The sequence below is a fragment of the Nomascus leucogenys genome, chromosome 12, assembly GCF_006542625.1.
Source record: "Nomascus leucogenys isolate Asia chromosome 12, Asia_NLE_v1, whole genome shotgun sequence".
NCBI classification, from domain to species: domain Eukaryota; kingdom Metazoa; phylum Chordata; class Mammalia; order Primates; family Hylobatidae; genus Nomascus; species Nomascus leucogenys.
In genome coordinates, this window is record NC_044392.1 from 98,526,024 (window position 1) to 98,540,285 (window position 14,262).

General features: G+C 37.8%; 1 protein-coding gene across 1 annotated transcript in view; it reads left to right on the forward strand.

The window, feature by feature from the left end:
* The first annotated feature begins 9,173 nt into the window (after positions 1-9,173).
* The window catches only part of SLC44A5 (solute carrier family 44 member 5), a 136,231-nt gene continuing 131,142 nt past the window's right edge, over positions 9,174-14,262 (forward strand). Inside the window, exon 1 of the mRNA XM_030825178.1 lies at positions 9,174-9,229. The gene's annotated coding sequence lies outside the window, so the exon portion shown is untranslated. The remainder of the gene's footprint in view (positions 9,230-14,262) is intronic.

The following is a 14,262-nucleotide window of genomic DNA, read 5'->3' on the forward strand; positions in this document are numbered from 1 at the left end:
CATAGTTGTTTTATAACCTAGGACTAATAATTTAAATATCTGAAGACTTTGTATGTCTATTTCTGTTTGCTAATGATCTAGTTCTTTCTTGGTGTCTTGTTTCCTGATGTAGCTTTTTTTGTGTGAGCTGCATATTTTCTTTGGAAAACTATTACGAGAACACATAGAATAAAAGTACATTCCAACAGAAGTCTTTTGTTGTTATTAATCTGTCAGTTTTCTAGGAGCACCTACAGATCGAATAGAGTTTGATTACTTCACATACACTGCAAATTCAAATGAGGTGTTTTTCCTCATCTTTTTGCTTAGTGCCACCATTCTTAAGGATATGGTGGATTTAATCTGAGGGATAGCTCTCTGAAGTTCCAACTCTATGGAGGGACAGTCTATTTGAGCCCTCATCTTGAACAGCCTCTAGGTTATGTCTTCTGGCCCCCTTGCTCATGGAATTTGCTAAGTTGATAAATATCTTTGAGGCTATAATAGCTTTAGTAGTGTCTTTCTTTCTCTGGATTCTCCCTTTTCCTGTATTTTGGCCTGATATTTTTCCACTATTTTGTCAATTTTATAGTGCTTTTAAGATATTCTTTAAGCTTTATATCTCAAATTTTTAGTTGCTTTGACAGAGAGAGAGAGAGGAGAGAGAGAGAGAAGGGAGCCTACAATACTTTTGGAATTGAAGCTAGCAGGTATAGTTTTTCCGTGCAGATTTATCCTCACAGTTTTGTACTACTGGCATCATGGAAGAATATGAGGCAAATCCCTTTTCTTAAATGCCAGGTTTTCCTTCCCTAGTCTTTCGCTCTCTTCCAAATCTATGTGGAATATAAGAGAAATAATCCCAAGGTTTTCTTTTGACAATTAGTTTACAATATGTTCAGTCTCTTTATGAAAAATTCATTTCGTGAGAAAAAAATTTAATTGACATTTCTGCCTCACATATGGTCCACAGAATTTACAAGTATATAAAATCCAGGCTATTTGTATCTTTGACTTTAGCCAGGGAGATAGGACTCCAAAAGAGGGTGAGATCAGCCCTAGGCATCTATTTCTTATGATTATCTTAATCTGTAACACACACACACACACACACACACACACACACACACACACACACACACTCACCACCACTCCCTTAGCCCTGGGCAAGAAGATCTCTCTCTCTCTCTCTCTCTATTTCTCTCTCTCAATAACAGCTTGTAGTGGATAATACAATAGGTTGTATGTATCTCTGTTGTCTGCTGTTTCTCCTGTTTATAGTTCTAAGTGACTGGCCTGACGCATTGGTGAGAGATCATAGTTTACCACCATTTTTGCTCAGTTACCTTGTAAATAGAAGCATCTATGTGATACAGATTCTAATAGAATACTCCACCTGTAGTTTTTATTTGTTAGATCGTGATGCATTGTGGGTAGAAATTGTGCACTAAAATATGTTTTCTTTCCTACGCTTTAGGCCCAGGAATAGGGATGTTTTCCCAGTGATTATTAATGTCTATCTTGTTGAGTTGTGGCAAAAGTCAGAGTTGATAAGCAGTTTAATTTTATTCTCATCAATAACCTGTGGGTGATATGAGGAAGCAGGAGAGATGTTATCACTAGCTACCAAACTGCTTTATGCACTTGTGATAAACTGACAAACTCTTGCTGTTTTTCTTTAGTAGTATTTATTCTTAAGTTTAATAGAAAGTCTTTTACTTGGCTGTAACTTTAAAGACAATTTTCCCCTTCTTACAGAAGAACTTAATTTTTATATTTATTTAATGATGAAAATTATCATTTTCCCCAATCTTTATTCATTTACTGTGCTGCTGCCTGAACTCCACACTCAGAAAAGCAAGATGAAGTCACTTATTTTATATTTAGGGCGAATGCGTATGCTGCTCATTTTCCATCTTTAATTGTGAAGTTGTTACTTTTTTTTAGAAGGTAGGGGAAAAGGGCCTGGCATGATAATGAATTGCATAACCTTTGGAACTAGAGGAAAATAAGGGGTTGTTTCAATGTAATTAGAGTATTTCATGGGTTTTTTTTTTTTGAGTGATTCATGTTGAGCAATAAAATACAAATATAGCTAGAAAGAAATGTTAGAAAACCCAAGCTGATAACCTTCAAGCTCAATTCATGTTCTTGTTTGCTTCCAGACTTTCTTTTTAAATCAATATTGATTCAGAATTTATTTATTCTGAGATGATGTGTGATTATCCAATAATTCATGGCTGTTCTATAGCACAAATTCACTGCTTTGTCACACTAATCAAGAAAAATCATTTTTTCAAAAGTGCATTTCAAATGCCCCCTAAACGTCCATCCTTCAGCACTGCCTATAAAATCAGTCTGTTAAGAGGCAGCCTGAATGCTTTATATATTTTTTTCTTTTGAGGTGCTTCTTTTAGTTATTACTTCTAAGGTTATAACTGAAGTGTTTATGATATGCGTTCATATAGGGCAAATTATTTCAAATGATGATGCAAACTACTTAAAAAACATCCTAGTGATTTGGAAAATGTTTCTTAAAACAGGAGATTTGACATTCTTGGTAGAATATAAGGTGATTCATCATCTCATGTTTAGGAAGTTACTCAGACTGGGAGAAAAACAACCATCATAGGTCATGATACCACTGTATTGTTTGGTTTGAAATCAGTGCCGAAGGAATCTCATTTGCATTTCCATTAATCGTGCCATGTCCAATGTGGGGTCATGTTTCTGCCTGAGATGAGTTTCTGGAATGCTCATCATTTTCTGCATGAGGCATTGTCATCATTAGGTGATGAAGCAGGGTACCATGCCCTTTCTTTCACCCCCAACAAATGTATTCCTCTGTAATGCTTCTTGAATTACCTCATCCTCTCTCACAGCTACAGCCTCAGCCAGGCATCTACCATCTTATGTCTGAAATACAACAGCCATTTCCTCATTGATTCATCTGCCTTAACTTTCTTATTTCCTCTGCATCAAATATATAAACACATAACAATTATGTTGCTTATTTAGAAGACTTTGGGAGTGGTGTAAGTCCTCCTCCAACTCCTGGTAATGTGCTTAATTCCTCTAACTGCTGTCATGTCTTGTCCCCTAAGCATAGCTCTTTGTTACAGCTAAGTATGTGCTGTTGTCTAGCTTTCACACATGACACATTCTTTAAGCATGGTTAAAATTTCTCTCCTTCTAAAAGTTATTCCATAACCATCACACTCAGCTTAGTCACTGAAATCCTTCTAGAATTATTGATATTATTTGTAGCCAACGTGTCAGTTCAACAAGTTGGTTTGTACTGATTCTACACTGATCACTTCAGTTATGTGGGTAATTTACATTTTACTGTTTCCCATGTTAGTTGGTCTCCTCTGAAGGTAGAAATTGTTTCCCAACTTTTTTTCCCTCCATTATCTATCATTTTATGGATAAAAAATGGAAGGTTAGGGGGCAAAAAGTAATTCTCCCAAGATCATACTGCTTATAGATGGTAGAAATAACATTTTATACCAGTTAATTTGATACCCAGTTTTTATTCACCAATATGGGATACTTTCTCCCTTACTTCCTTTGTCAGCTTCTACTTGCCTTGACATTACAATTGGATACTGAATTAGTGTTGGTGATAAGGGGAGTAATTTTTCACGTCAGTGCACTTCTAGGAGTCTATTAACTTCCTTTAATCTAAGTTGAAATTTATCTAAAATGATTTGCTGGTGACTGCCAAGATTGATCCTTTAGTTGTATTTTCATAATCTAAATTAAATATACAAGATATCAAAATTACATTGACATTCTTTTAAAACTTACCTTGTAAATATTTATTGAATGCCTGCTATGTGTACAACAGGCACTAATGTAGGTAACAGGAACAGAGAAATAACCAGGATCTCATTTCTGCCCTAGAGAAACTATGTAGTAATCCAGTAGGAGAAATAGTCATGTGTATTAACTTCCTGTTGCTGTGGTAATGAATTACCACACAATTCTAAGTGTGGCTTAGAAAAACACAAATTTATTATCTTATGTTTCTAGATTTTAGAAGTCTAAAATACATCTCAGTGAGCTAAAATCAAGGCATTAGCAGGATGTCCAGGGGAGATCCATTTTCTTGCTTTTTCCAGGTTCTAGAAGCTTCTGTATTCCTTGGCTAATGACTCTTTTACATCTTTAAAGCCAGAAATAGCCAGTTGAGTTTTTCTAACATTGCATCATTCCAATCTTGTTTCTGTTGTCGCATTTCCTTCGTTGACTCATCTGCCTCCCTCTTCCCTATAGAAGTACCCTCGTGATCACATTGGGCTCACCCAGATAATCCAGGCTAATCCCACCATCTCATGGTCCTTAATTTATTCACATCTGCAAAATCCCTTTCCTTATATTAGGTAACATATTTACAGGGTCCAGGGATTAGGATGTGAACATCTTTGGGAGACCATTATTCTGTCTACTACAACATGTAAACAGATAACCTGTATTATAGTGTCCTAAGCTCAACAATGCAAATGGAAGTACTGTGTCTCAGAGATTAATGGAATTAGCTGCTTTGGAATGGAATTCTTTGAAAGTTCTCAGGATTCTTCTCCTGTCAAAGTGGGTGGAATTCACTTTGGCCCACTTTGGCACAGTGGCCAGTAGAATGTCTTTGTTCTTGTCCTTCTTGAGAATCAGTAGGAAGTTTGTGAGGGGAAGTGTAGGCCTCCTTTAGCCATCACCAAGGGAACAAGGAGGAGAAAGTCACATTACTTAGAGGGAACAGAATATGAAAAGGGGGGAACCATACATAGTACAGAATTGCATAAGATCAAGTTAAAAGAGGGACATTATAAGAAATAAGACTGGTGAGATGAGCCATATCGTAAAAAGCCACGTGTGTTGGGCTAAGAAGTGGGATCATCATCCTGTAAGAAATGGCTAAGAACATGATTCTTTATTATTTGGTGAGACTTAGAGGAAAACAGAACCCTTTCTTTGAATGAAATGACCGGCCCTCTTTTATAGACATACTATAAAGCATGTTTTAAAAATAAAATAAAACACATACTTAATTATTCACAATTCTCTGCTGGCTATTGTTGTATATTAAAGTCTTAACTTTGTACTGCTCCATTTTTCCATGTTCACTGGAAAGTTATCTGACCTGCTTACTCACAGTAGGTCTCTTTTAAGTTCTAGAACATGTATTTATCCCACCTGAGTTCTTTTTTGCTCTCTGAATTAATATTAGGTTCTCAGAAGGAGAATATTCCTGCAGGAATAAAATCAAATGTTTTGGATTTTTACTTTTTATAGCTTATCAATGGTAGTTATATTGTCATTTTCTTTGAGAAACAGATTACTTTTAAAGAAAAGAGTCTTTCTAAGCACGACTGGCTGCTTTATCTTGCCATTTGCTTTCAATGGAGCCATGTGAAATCTGTACCTATGAATTGAATTAATTAACTGAACTATTTTCCTTAATCTTCATGAATTATTTCTGGTTTGGAAATTGCATTGTGTGGCTGCAATACCAACCGTTAACCACGACAACCAATGTGTAGCTGTCTTTTATAAATGTTTTTCAGTGATTCTAAATTTACTGTTGTAAGACAATAAATTTGGTGATCAGAAAGTCAAATGACTTAAGAAGCTTATAAAATATTATATAATTTTAGGGTTTTTTGTCTTTAAGTGAGAAATACGAATTGCATTCAAGGAGCTAAGCCACATGACAGCGAACCACTGTGGCTCTTTTCATTTAGCTGGCCCCTCAGTCTATTTATTACAGAGATGTAATTAGAGTACGTGAGGGCCCCTATAAAAGCACTGCCCTCTATTGATTTGCAGGATATAAAAAATTTACATGACAATACAAATTCTGCCATCACCTGGGGACAGGGTGAAGTAATCACTTTCTAGCTATCATTACTATACAGAATCAGCTCAATCTTATCACCTGACTGTGGTTTTGGTGTATTTTCAACTGAAATATAAAGCAGCCAGGATTTACAATCAGAAAGTGTCAGCTTTTCAGGCAGATTCGACAATGGCATTTCATTTACACTGCAGTCCACTTTCTCACTTGGTGAGGTACAAATAACAGGAAAATTGGAAGCCAGCCTAAATACTTTTAAGCTGGTTTTGCCTACCTTTAATGTAAACAGCAAATAATTACAAAATCAATAGAAGTTGTTAGCCCCTTTAAACCTGTCTTCTCCTTACTCATCTGTGGAATTACTTTAAAATGACCAATGAGCAACTTACTGCTAAGTGGTTCAACACAGGCTTTGGAGTTGGACAGTCTGCCTTCCAGTGCCACCTCCGCCTCTTGTTAGCTGAGTGAGCTAGGGAAAATTATCTCACCTTTCTGTACTCCAACTTCCTCATTTGTAAAATAGAATAATAATAATGGCATATTTTATTACATTGAAATGGCATGAATTTTTAGAAACATTAAATGACATAATAAATACACTAGGTCTATTGCATTGCACTGCTCAGAGAAGTACAATTCACATTGTGTTCTATGCAGAATTGTGCAATATGGCAGACCTACATCTAAAGAACTTACAGTAGTCCCTGGTACAAATGAGAATAAATTTTATAGAATTTATCATCTTTCCTTTTTCTTGAAATTATTTGACTTTCTTGAATGTCTGTGTCTCTTCCTAAAACTCTTTCCCTGGCTCCTCACATCTAACGGTAGTGTTTCCCAAAACTCATACACATCATGATGACCTGCTTTTCTCCTCATTTTCTCCATTAGGTTGGTCTGTTAAGTAGAACTAGACATAATGACAGTGTGTACACTGGGATGTAGTTATTAAATTGAGACTAAAATCAAATAGCTTAATGGTTCCCAAATCTGCCTGTGCATCAGAGTCAGTTAGTGGGTCATTTAAAAATACAGATTCTCAGGCCCATTCCTCAGATCTATGGAATTAGAATATGTGATATGGGGGATTGTTGGAATCTTGTACCCCTAAAAGTTTTTGAGCTATTTCAGCTGTTCAGACAGATTTTGGAACTGAAATCTAGAACCAGGAATGATGCAAATATTAGTGTTCAAAATCAGAGTGAAAGATTCAAGTCAAAGAGCACAGGGTCAGAGCATGAGCAGAAAATGAAGCCAGAGCTAAGTGTTAGGAGCTTGTGAAGTCTGTTCATTCATGACCCGCTCTGTGCCCCACAGCATTCTCTATCACAGCTCTTACCGCACAGTGTTGAAATGGTGTTTCCAGCTTATGTTTCTTTTCTTTTCCTTCCTTCCTTCCTTCCTTCCTTCCTTCCTTTCTTCCTTCCTCTTTCTCTCTCGTTCCTTCTTTCTTTTTCTTTTCTCTTCCTTTCTTTCCTTTCTCTTTCTTTTCTTTCTCTCCCTCATCTGTCTTGCTCTCTCACCCAAGCTGGAGTACAGTGGCACAATCTCAGCTCACTGCAACGTCCGCCTCCTGGGTTCAAGGAATTCTCATGCCTCAGCCTTTGGAATAGCTAGGACTACAGGTGTGCACCATCACGCCCAGCTAATTTGAGGTTTTGCCATGTTACCCAGGCTGCTCTGGAACTCCTGGCCTCAAGCAGTCCACCAGTCTTGGCTTTTCAAAGTGCTAGGATTGTAGATGTGAGCCACCCATGTCCGGCCTTCTCGAGCTTATATTTCTTATTCAAGTATGAGATTCGTAAAGGCAGACTTAGTCTGAAAAATTCCTCTTCATATCCTCACACCAGTGTTCATGGCAAGGATCCCAAAAAAATGTTGTTAAAATGAATAGTTAAAATGTAAGCCAAGAGAACGAATTATTAATAGGACTCTTTGACTCTTTTGTTACATATAACCAATTTGATCTAGTTAAAAGTGAGAAAAGGGAACGCAGTTTAAGACTATAAGGTATCTCATGAAACTCAACGCTGGGCTTCAGGTAGGAACTAGGCCACAAGATAAATGCCATTAGGACCATCGTCTCTGTTTCTCTTTGAACGTTTACTTCAATAACTTCTTTTTGAAAGCCAGATTTCTCTGCTTCTCTTGTTTTCGAGGTTTGTATTTTGCAGTTCCAGTCTTCTACTGAGAATAACTCATTGTCCATTCTAATTCTAAATTCCTGGGATTGAGAATCTGACTGGCCCAGCTTGGATCCAATATCTGAACGAGATCCAGTTGGCCATGGCCAGAAAACAGGCACAAAGAAGAAATGTCACTACTAAAGACCTACTCCTGTGGATTGGGGGACAGAGGGATGGTCAGTTCTCAAATAAAGTAGACTTAAACACTTTTAATATTATCTGTTGCAGTGAGGCAGATTCAGATAAGCTGTCCAAAAAAGAGAAGCAGACAGTGTGCTAGAGAACTTGGCACTGAAGTACATATCAACTGTCTCAAACAGGAAAATTTTATCTTTTATTCAGGACCAGACCTTTTTATAGGGACAAATCCCTAGAGGAACAGGTGGGAGTGCTTTGGTTTTAGGGGAAGAGTCAAGAAGTCGGGGATTGCAAAATGCACACCCTTGGCCAGGAATGACTTTACATAACTTGTTACTGGGTCTGCCCACACAGTACATGTAGGGAGAAAAAAGCCATTCCATGTGTACTTTCACTGTTTAAAGAAAAGGGTAATATATCACAATCATAATGCAGTAAAGTGACAAGGGCACCTTCCCAGATGGCATGAAGTCTGCCAATAGATTGAAAACACTGCAATAAAAATGTTCTTATAAGAGAACATTAATTTTTATGTACCATACAGCCAACATGATAGAGACCAACAGTAACTAGTATTTGAACTTCTTGAAGGAAAGTCTAATCTACTGAGAGGAATGGGAGAGCTGGGATAACGAGGCATCTCATATTGAACTGTGCACCTCACAAGTCCTCAGCAACACTTGGTGATGGAAGATGGTAAAATTGTTTTGCAGACCATAAAGGTTTCAAGTTTTGCTACCCTGGATACAATCTTTAATGTTGGTAGTCAGTATGGTGGGAGGATACATTCACTGGGTATATGGAATATGTTCCTTAACCACTCTTCCCAGTCCTCCTCCTAAGCTGGAGAGAGGAGAAAGAATTGACAACTGTAACCAAGACATACTTACGTTTCATCTAACCAAAGTATGAATTCATCACTGCACTGAGCAGTGGACTAACCAATATGTAGATATTTCTTCATTAATATTTTATATTTATTTGCTGGCTTATATGCTTAAAATGTCTTTGTTTTAAATGCAGGTGATCCAAGGACGTATGACCCAGATTTCAAGGGGCCTGTTGCCAACAGGTAAGCAATTATTTTTTGGGGAATATGCTTTTTTAAACACACACAGAAAGCTTTGGGGGATGGAGGAGGTACTGTTTTCCAGTCAATGGAGAATTGTGTCTACTGTGAGGGGAAAATGATTTATTTCTGCCTAAATGTCACCTTATTTACACAGGGAAAGTACAGAGAATAAATCTTTCCATGAGTCATGAATATCTTCTCCCGTTAGCAAATGAACTGCCTTACATTATTAAACTAAGTGTTTGTACTTTTCAAAAAGAGAAGCGAAAAAAATGCTTTATGAGATTTAACCACTTTGTAGAGAAGCAAACTCATTCAAGTAGTTGTTTTATGCACCTGTTTACCCTGGGACTCACCATTGCAAATGCAGAGTTGCCATGCCAACTTCTTCCAAGCCAAGTATTTGTGCCTCTCAGCTTCCAAGATCAGAGTGCTTTCTCAGAGGCAGTCATTCACCAATGCATCGTGTGCACTTTAAGATAGTTTAAAATGCTCTAGGGAAATATATACTCATCTCAGCTGGTGCTTTCTGCCCTCTCCAAGGTTCTGTGCCATTTTAAAATTAGCCAGTAATTCATAGTCCTCTTATTATTTATTTTAGCCTCTATTTGCAAGCTTTTTGCTAATCACAAAGGGGATTGTGAGGTAAAATGTCTACATATGGAGGGAAGACTGTGCAGTTTTTTGCCTAACTTTGATTTCTGGCAGTTGTATGTCATAATGAACCGTGATGTGAACTAGCGATCAGCATGCTCATTTGCATGTGCCAACCATCAGTATGTACGTTAGCATTTACTGTTATGTCCCCGTAATAGCCCAGCTTTAAAGAGATGTATATTCAGTTTGTTCTAATTTTGTAAAAAACCAAGTCATTTGTTTCAGGTTACTCATTTAAAGGCATACTTAGAATAAAGACACCTTCTTTAAAATGAGTCCAAAATCTCTCCATTCTCTCCATGGTAACACCATGAATACATTTTGTTGTCTAGTATACAAACAGCCTCATTCAGTGTGGTAGCTACTTTTACTGTCATTACATCCATTTTACAATAACTTATTTGTAAGCATTGAATGTAGCCTATTGGCTTCAAGGGAACTTTAGGTATAAATCAGATTCAACAGTAATAATAATTATAATAAATAGGCTGACACATTTAGAAAGAGGAAATACAGATTACAGGTGTGCCTTTCTAGGCCATAGATAAGAAAGCAGAATTATGCCTGGCTGGTTTTAGGTGTAGTAAAAGAGGTGAGATCTCCTGTCTTCCATCATGTAGAATTTAATGATGGAACCGTGTGGTTCAGGTAAAGTCTAAATGACTGTGATAATCACAGTGAGGAAAGTAATTTATTTTTACCTGGGGCCTTTTGTGATGCCTCCGGCACCACAAAGACCTTCAAAGGTGAGCTGGTCATTCTGTGGGCAGACCTTCCTCCACCTTCAATCCAAGAACAGAGGAAAGCATTGTAAAACCAGGGGGGCATAAATACAGGAAGACATAGTTGGCCCATTTGTAACTTTTTCAGGCAGCAGGGTTCTATACTGTCCTTACTGGGAAAATAATCGGGGTGTTTAAGGAGCAAGTAAGAAGCCCCCAATTCTCCACATTGCCTTTAGCAGCAGGACTGGCTTTAATAACACCGTGTGCTTACATCATTCAGCTCTCCTGAAAAATCTCAAATGTTTTTGGATATTCAGACAGACTCTTACAGCATTCTCTGCTTGTCAGTCCACTATGTTCTGCTTTCTTCTGTCAGTTCACAAGGGCAGCATTTTGTGCCTAGTCACCACCCAACTGTATTTGTTTTGAGAAAAGATGAAGGGATGATGGTCATGCATAGGAGAGGTGAACTCAGTGTCTCATTTGTTCCCATCTACCAAGAACTGGGTGTATGAGAGCTATTGTCCAATAACCAAGAGAAGATGATTTTGATAGTTTAAGGTGTTTCCCCAGGCCCTTTTCACAAACTAGAGCTTTAGGCCCCAAGATTTCTCCCTGATATTCAACAGAATAAAAAAAATGATTGATTTATGAAAAAGATATTCAGCATTATCCTTGGCATTAGACATTGGAAATGAATACACATAGAAAACTAAGAAATGAAAGCTCTCTGATAAGATGCTACATGAGAAATTCATCTCATAATGTAGACCTAACTAAATTTTATTTAATGGAGAATTAGTATGCTTTCTTCTGTTAGGTAAGAATCATGTAATCTACTGTTTCTCTTCCTGTACTGCCTTGTAGGAAGCCTACTGATAAGCCCACTTATTTTTGAGGATAAGAACATCTCATCTTTGTATTATTACCAACTAGCATAATTCTTCTGATAGAGTAAGGGGTACTATACACATTTATTTAAGGAGTGAAGGAAAGAAAACAAGAATGGGAAGGAAGCAGTGTGACATAGAATCCAGGGATAAATACAAGGATGAACTTCAAAGGAGGCTGAGTAAAGGCCATAGCATTATTACACTTGAGACAAAACAGTCAGCATATGTAAGTAAAGCTTCACTTATGGGTTTAAACTTCAGGACTTCTAAGTCTTTATTTAAAGTTCTTGCTAAGATGCTATCTGAACCCTCTACCATTTTCAGATGCCAATGGTGTGATATTGGGTTCATATTCTTAAATAAGATACTCTGCTAATAGGAAAGTAGTAGCAGAGTTCTCTGTGCTATTTGCATTACTAGGTCTCATGGAATACACCTCATACTATTTTTCAAGTCAATTAGTTTTTCTAACGTGTCTACAGGGGGCATGACACTGCATATGATGTGGATCCAAGTATGCTGTGTTAAGGGAGGTCAAAGATTTACAGGTCCTCATACAAAAAGTTCAGCTTATTCTATTTATCTCTCTCTTTTTATATTAGGGCAAAGTCATTAAAATGTTATGACCATTTGCTTGACCTATGATCCAAGTCTAGGAAAATAAAGTCCAAATTGCTACAGTTGGCATCCTGTAATAAAGGCCACATATTATCATCTCGGGTTTTAGAGATGGAGTTTGTTTCCTTTTGTTTTAAATAGGAAAACTATCCTGAAAAAAGGATGCAATTTTAAACAATGCTGACATTTTCAAGCATAGCTATGAAAGAAATAATCATATTCTGGCCGGGCACGGTGGCTCATACCTGTAATCCCAGCACTTTGGGAGGCTGAGGCTGGCAGATCAGTTGAGTCCAGGAGTTTGAAACCAGCCTGGCCAACATGGTGAAACCCCGTCTCCACTAAAAATATCAAAAGTAGCCGAGTGTGGTGGTGCGCGCCTTTAATCTCACATTCAGGAGGCTGAGACAGGAGAATCGCTTGAACCCAGGAGGGAGAGGTTGCAGTGAGTTGAGATCATGCCACTGCACTCCAGCCTGGGCAAGAGAGAAAGACTCTGTCTCAAAAAAAAAATAATAATAACCATACATTTTACAAACAGAATGCTGTCCAAGGAATAGGTGCTATAACCAGTGGTATACTAAGAAAAACTGAAAATCTAGACCTCATCATTAATTACTCACACAAATATTGAATGCACACCTCTGTCCTCCAAGGGAAATTACATACCAGATGACAAGACCCCACAAGCATATGAAAAGCTAAAGAGCAAGCACAAGTAGCATGGGCTGTGCACCAAATGTGTGGTCCACAGCAAAGGCTGCTGCAGGATTTCAGGGAAGGAAGGGCACTCTGAGGCTGGGGTCAGAGGCGCTGATTCCTGGGCAGGGCCACAGAGCAAGGAAGACTACTAATTTATGGGAGGTACTTTTCCAAACTTAGGAATTTGGAAAATAGCACTGCTTTCTAAGGGTTAAACTAGAAATTAACACATAATTAAAGCAGAGATGTAGATAGTCACCATAATGAGATCTGTAAGGCTTCTAGTCCAGCAAGGCTTGATGATAAATTTATTCAATCTATTAACATATCTAAAGAGACGTACAAATAATGATCAAACAACTCTGTCCATCCAAGAACTCTCCAGATTAGGGCACCAAGTCAAATTGATACGAGGATCCTATGTAAGGATCCTGCTCCCTTGACCACAGGCTAGCAGAGCTGGATGCCATCAGACATTCTATTCATGTAATTCCCCTTGTTCTGACTCCACACTCATCAAGCAACCTTTTGATAATTAGGTTTTTCATGTAGTTTGCCTACCGGGAAGAATGAACTGGTCAGGGCAACGTGAACATCAGTTCAGCTCAGCAATTAAATTTCTCAATGTAAATTATTTCATTGGCATTCTGATTTTAGACATCAGTCTCTTGTGAGCTTTGTTAGTGCCAGTCATCATCCCTGAGTTGGAGTAATTCTAGGGCATGACAAAATCCATATTCAGACCCTGCAGAAATGTACATAACTGGTTTGGCTCAGCAGAGAGTTTATTCAAGCATTTAGAGAACACAGAGTGAGATTGTTTAGGCAGATATGTTAGGACAAAATTATGTAGGGCTTTGAATACCATGCTAAAGCATTTGGAGCTGATTCTTAGGCAGTGGAGCTCACTGGAGAAATTAGTATTGGGGGAGTGGTGTGACATGATCAAAACTGTTACTCACAGGTCTGCAATGTACAGCTGTATGTAGTGGAGCTCATGGCTTAACTGAAGAGTCAGCCAAGCAAGCAACTAACTACAACACGGTATTATAAGTGCACAGACTACTCTTGGAGCATCAAGGAAGAGTGCCTGCAATTCACTCCAGGGGTGATCAGAGGATATTTTTCAGAAGAGAGAATTTTCCATTAGACTTTAATGTTCTTTCAAGATGTCTCCTTTATATAGGTGTTTTAGTTAAAAGAAATATATCAGTTTTTTAAAAAGCCTCAGAAGTGTATTTATATTTCTGACTTTCTACTTGATAGTTCTACCTGGATGTGCCATGGGCATCCTAAACTCAACATTTTAAAGCCTAAACTCATGAGCTCCTTTCCCCTTTATAGTCTTCCTGCTCCTTCTCATGGTGTTTCCTCCCTTGGTGAATGTAACTACAATCAAACTAGTTGTTAAACACAATAGTGCTAGATTCTTGCTTCT